The following is a 6,688-nucleotide window of genomic DNA, read 5'->3' as shown; positions in this document are numbered from 1 at the left end:
TGCCATTTCAATGATTGTACCACAAAAGCTCGAAATATTACAAGGTTCAAATTCCAGAATTATATGGCTCAAATTCGAAGATTACAAGGTTCAAACTGATATTAGAAATGAAATTCAGCTCATCAGTTGCAAATGCTCGCGCTGATCCGCTAAACATGGATATCAGAGAGGTTCAAACTAATATTACCACTTGTAAGTCTGGTTTCGAAAGCTCATAATTTTTGCAAAGGGGTCAGCCCTGAGAAGTTATGTATGGGGTTGACATGATGACTTCCGATTACTTTGTCATCTGAAGTTCCAAAATGAAATTCAGCATTTTCGGACCCTATTCCATTCTACCGCAGCCGCCGGTGCTGATCAACAAACATTCATTTTTGCGAAATAAATGCAGGGCAAACCTCATTACCTTCAGCGCCTTTGCTCTGACAACAAAGAACCTGGCGAATATAATCTTAGGTAAGGTCCCTTGGTAGGAGTACAAAGTAATTTCTAAGAGATGCAGGTCTAGGCATTTGATGTGATTGTTATATTATATCACATTATCCACCACCGGGCCTAATCTTATCTGCAAAAGAAGAAAACGTGTTAGTGCCTACACGCAGTTTTGAACACTACTACATGCCTATTTGGTTTGCAGGATTTGTAAAATGCACTAACACGCCATCTTCGACCCAACATGATTAACGTGGGCATTTGATTACAATCTAGAAAAATGTATCCTTCTTCACAAGAGGTTGGAGTGGATGAAAAGTTTCGTAAGAAAAGTAGTACAGATGAATCCAAAGGATAAATGCTTATGGATTGTAACCATATGGATCAAGCAACCAATATGGGGGGTGGCATGTATGTACTGAAATCCTCCAGAAAATCCGTCAGAAATCATAGTACATTGTCATTGTAAACTTGGAAAAAGGTGTGACAAATTAAAATCCCTTATGGTTAACATTTAACAGGAAAGGAACATCACCTCGATATATAGCTTGTCCAGGCACAGAAAGCATCTCAGGAAACTGACAACTTGCTCCAGGTTGGGGCCGATAGATTCTAGTGCTAAGACCTTCATTGTGCGCAGTTTTGGGGTCAACCTTGTCGGAATCAGTTTCTGGATGACAGACGAACATACATCTTCAAAATTAGAAATAATGTTAATTTCTAGAAGAAGAGGTAGAAGGCAGTTGTTGTACCTGAACGGGTGTGGATCCAATAACAAGTTCAGAGTATTTGCCAGACGAGTAGCCCACCATTGTCAATTTCAGCGCAGAAATGACATTGATTCTTGTTGGACCTTCTTGATCAACTACAAGTAATCTCTCAAGTGAAGGTGTGTCCTCAATGACCATACCATGGTACACATCTTGTGATGTCTTCTTGCCGTACCAGCAACACACATAAATATTTCGAAGAGTCATGGAGGTGATGTGGAAGCTACTCAACCCATTGTCGCCTGAAGACGAAGGTACTTGAGTGCAGTACAGCCACAGAGCAGGCGCTCCATGTCACCGTTTGGGAGGCAGACGATGATGAGCTCGAGGTGCTTCAGTCATGGTAGAATAAGAGTGGGCGAGTCATTAAGGGGGGATGGCAGTTCCTAAACTTGGCGACGCGCATCGTGGGCGCGAGGCTGAGCGCGGACGTTGGTAGCGAGCGCATATGCCCATCATCAAAAGTGAGCTCCTCAAGCTGATCTAGGGCGGGGGATCAAAACCATTCATCAAGCTTGGCTCGGTCCTTGCCGTTGGAATGGAACTTGCCCATGATAAGGCCTCTGTTTGGGCCAGGGTGACTGCCGAGGATCTTGGAGAATGCATCCAAGCTTTTGCGATGGCCATGGTAGAGCTCGTGGGTGTTGATGAAGTCAAGAGGGGTGGAGTTCCATAGGGGGCGCCACCGCCAGGAAAGGACGGTTGTCCGCGCCCCATATTTGATTGGGAGGAGGGAGATGATGACTGTCAACATATAATTGGGGAGGCTGCTGATGAAGTCTAGGCCTGCTGGAGTCGCTTGCGGTTCTTGCTCGACCCGCCTCCACTTGTTGGCAGCCCCGTTCTCCACCTCCGGAGTCTCCTTGTCAGCGGCGCTTTCTGATAGGAGTGGGAGTACATGGAATATTTAGTTAAAACAGGGCAATAGAAAAGTGTATTGGTAACTAGAAGTTAGTAGGTAGGAATGGAGTAAGAAAATGGAATAACAATTTGTTGCTTAAATACTACACAATTCATTTGATATTGCTGGGTAGGTCAACATGCAGATACTTGAAAAGAACACTTACTTCGAACAAAGTCTGGACGGATGATATCGGCCGGGAAGTTAGCATATATCTCACGACCAGGCTCTTTAATGTGGAGTGCAATTTTAGTGCCAGCTTTCAGTACATCAAACTTAGAAATTTCTTTCCAAAAAGGCCAATGCCAAAATAGGAGTCACCACGTTCATCAAGTCTTACAGTAGCAACGACTGTAAATCCATGGTTTGTGTTCAGTATGACATCCAAGCAGTCTTGATTTATGTAAAGGGAAAGATTGTGTACTATAGATTCTGTTGCATAGAAAGGGACGCGCTGCAGAAAATGGTAGGATTGTTAAAGAAAATATGGTAACATGCAAATATGGGCCCAAATTGAAAGAACTATATAGCAGTTGAAATCAAAGGACAAAAAACTATAATTAAACAGATAGGGTAAACATGATGTCATGGAAATATGAGAGTAATCGAAAGAACAATACATCATTAATTTGCCTAATATAGAAAGAAGAGGAAAAAATCCCCTTTGACATATATGGTTCATGTGGCACCTTTTATCCAAATGTAGCAATATTTAGTATATGTTCAGGAAAGTAGGCCATGCCAACCGATTTAGTGTTAGATTGAACATACCGCGCGCATCCTCAAGTCATCTGGTATGGTGAGATGGAACTCTATGGATGTCTGGCGTACGCCGCAAAGTCCTGATGTGTCCGCGCACTATACACTCTATGAATGAAAGAAAACCCTCAAATCAGCTTCAATAAAAATGAATTCATGGCGATTTAGGCCGGGTGCTTAAAGGAGGCAGATGAACTGGGATAAGAGATGAGATAATATCTCATTAAATTAGTTACCTTATTGTACATGAGAAAAAACCCTCAATACGGCGGATTCCCCAACCGGGTGGAGCTGGGTCGATCGCGAGCAGTGTCGAGAAAGTCGATGGTGATAGGCGGGGGGAAGCGGAAGTGGTGAAATGCGATGGGGTTTGCCGGCAGCCTAGCGGCGGCAGCAGGCGTCAAGCTAAGTGGTTGCCGCCGCGATAGGCGGTGGCATGCATAGACGCGGAGGATCTTATGCAGGTGTGAATGGGGAACGGAGGGGGTGGCGGGCGGGGTGATGGTTTTTGTGACATACTACCTCCGTCCCCAACCTGGACGTACTACCCCCGTCCTGGTTTTTTGGTTCCCTTTGTAATTTGTACCAAATTTTGACCAAATATTTTACTAACAAATGTTTATTCATGTCACAAAAAATTATATCATTGAACACTATGTTCAAATACGCATCCAACGATAGTGTATGGTTCGATTTTTAAGCACAATCTTCTATGTACAGACCAATCTTGAAGAAAATAATGGCACAAACATATATGTAGGTCATTCAAAATCAATTGTCAAGTCCTGGCTAGGAATTATTAGCACGAACACTAACCCTAGTCGGATTACTAGCAGAAATCATTTGCACAGATGAAACAACTAATCACTTATCACTTGTACCATTCAAACAATCAATACACTACACGGATATAAAGAAACTTACTCAAATTTCATGGATTGGGAGAACATACCATAGGATTTCTATTCCAAAAAGGGGGAGGCAGGAGTAACCAGAGAAACCCTAGGATCTATTTGGCACATAAATGGGTATAGATGACTAATCGGTTGTCCGTCATCACCGGAGTCGTCGTCGGAGTGGTCGCCGGGGTCGTCGCCCGAGTCGTCACCGGAGTCGGTGTGGACCTCTGCCTCCGACTGTGGAAGCACGACATTGTCGATGACGTCAGGGTGCAGCGATACCTCGCTGGCGGTGACGGCAACCTCTATCTCCATCTCCATGCTATGCTCCGGTGCTTCAGCAACCCCGGCGTCGCCACTCCCTCTGATGGGGCGCTTCGGCGGCATCCTCATACACTGACGACTTTGAGGACTGAGAGCGGCGTCGAGGATACAAGCGGAGAGAGAGGATTGTGTGTGTGGCGAGGATGGGGGGTGCGGCCGCTCGGGCTCGCCATTAATATTGAGTAGTGGGAGAGAGGCGGGCGGCGGTCAAACCGCTGGCTCGCCTCCCGGGGATCCCACGCACCGGACTGCTGGCATACCTACCATCGTTTCACACAGCTACTCGCACGCCTCCCGATGACACTGTGAAGCGAGCACGCCTCCCGTAAATTCACACACTAGCACGCACGCCTCCTGGTCTTCCTGCACGGCTGACTGCTCGCATGCGTCCCATCAACTCACGCCTGCTCGCATGGCACACGGGTCGTGTGGCGATATGTATATTGTTTTTTATTTGGATTATTAATGCTGCCGCTTTATTGCTTAACCGAAGCATGGAACATATCCATTGTTGGTCTAACGCTCACGGTTCGAATAAATAATCCATTTGCGATATTGGTTCCCAATTATTAATAATCTCTCGTTTGTAAGAAGGTAAAGATTACATCAAAACTGGTCTCAAATTTGACAAAAAGTACAATGCCACTTTGTATTTGGTGTCCATATGACAACACGATAAGTTTCATGAATTTCAAATAAGTTTTGGATGTACTAGAATTTAAAAATCAAGATTCTCACGGTTTGAAATTTCTTGCACGGGGAGTAAACATGCACCCAGTGAGACACATGTGTTTTTGCAATCCATTTAGGTGCACTGTCATGTGTGCATGTAGCTCAAATTTGACTTTTGCACATTATAGCCCTAGAAAATCAATCAATGTACTAAAACATCTTAATGATCTCTGTTTTTTTAAATTAAAACGTCCCTCCTTTGGTAACATATGTTCACCGCAGGATAATTTAACATGCATCGTAGTTGCGGTGGATTCGCAGTGTGTGTGTGTGCGTCTGGGGGTGGGGGGTGGCTGGAAGTACACTATGAGACGTGAGCAACCGTGTGGGTTGGCCGTTTTGTGAGGTAGGTGCCACATTAGAGTCGTGAATTTGTTATTTAAAACATTACACAACCCTTTCATACATACATGTTTTGGCCACATGCAGTCGATGGTTGTCCTACACGACACTTGATACTCGCGTGTGACGGTTTCTATGGGCCCGCGAGGTTGTCGTCCATCACTTTGACCAACAGCCGACAGAGAGGTTAATTTGACCATCAAGGTAGAATCTTTTTTGTTTGTGTTATGGTGGGAGTATTTAGTACGCGTCGAAGAGGTGGGAGGGGACTAGCATATATACTATACGTACGCGTCCGTGAACAAGTACACCTCACTCAGTGTCGGGACTTTTCGGTTTCCGAGGCACGTGCCACATCAAAGTTGTGAAATTGGCTATTCAAACATCACACAACACCTCTTTGGGTCACATGCATGCAGGCGGTGGTTATCCTAGGACACTCACGTGTGAGGCTTCCATCTGTGGGCCCGCGAGGCCATCATCGATGCATGCATCACTTTGACCTATGTCGGGAGAGGTTAATGAATTTCACCATGAAGGAGGATTCTTTCTGGGTTGTATTACGTTAGGAGCATATAGTATGCGTCGAAGAGGGGGAAGGGGACCATCATATGTAGTACGCTTCATGAACCTCGCTCTGTGTGGGGACTTTACGGTTTTCGAGGCATGTGCCACATCAAAGTTGTGCATTTTGGGTATTCAACATATGTTTGGCCCACATGCAAAACGATGGTGGTTGTCCACTCGCACCCACTTAAGCGGTTATCAGCGACATCGATGCTTTCCATCTGGGCCTGCTTGGTCCATCACTACTTTTTATGACAACGAGAGAGGTTAATTTGACTTAGGAGGGGATTTTTTGTTTGTAATATGATATATATATAGGTCATGCTCTGGGATGACATGATACAATTTGAGCACACACATGCATGTGTACGCATGAATCCCTCCCATCGAGTTGAAGCGGCTAGTACCACGACACGTCATGATCCGACCTCGCTTTGTGTGGGGACTATACGATTTTCAACGCACGCGCCACATCAATGTTGTGAAATGGTATTCAAACATGGATGCACGCATCACCTCCATACATATGCATGTAGTGGTTGTCTTCGAACGGTACACTCCCTCGCGTGGTTATTGGCGACAAGCCTATATATTTGTGGGCCCGCGTGGACATCCATGATCACCTTGACCAACAACAAGATAGGTTACCATGGCGGATTCTTCCTTTGGTTCGTGTTATCGTACTATAGGTCATGGTGAGATTCAGACCTAATTAAGTTTGAGCGCATACTATGCACGCATGCATGCATGAATCCCCGTCGTCGGCTTGAAGTGTGGTGTGACATACATATGCATCGTCAACTAACCTTCGCTCAGTGTGGGGATTTCTGGTTCGAAAGCACGGTTCCACATCAAAGATGTTCCATTGTGTATTCAAACACACCTCTCCATACATATGTTTGGGCCATACGCAGGTAGTGGTTGTCTTCGGGGACTAGCTACTTGCGTGATTATTAGCGAGC

Source organism: Triticum aestivum, chromosome 6D (assembly GCF_018294505.1).
Source record: "Triticum aestivum cultivar Chinese Spring chromosome 6D, IWGSC CS RefSeq v2.1, whole genome shotgun sequence".
Taxonomy (NCBI): Eukaryota; Viridiplantae; Streptophyta; class Magnoliopsida; order Poales; family Poaceae; genus Triticum; species Triticum aestivum.
The sequence above is the reverse complement of the archived record's forward strand: the minus strand, read 5'-3'. Positions refer to the sequence as shown.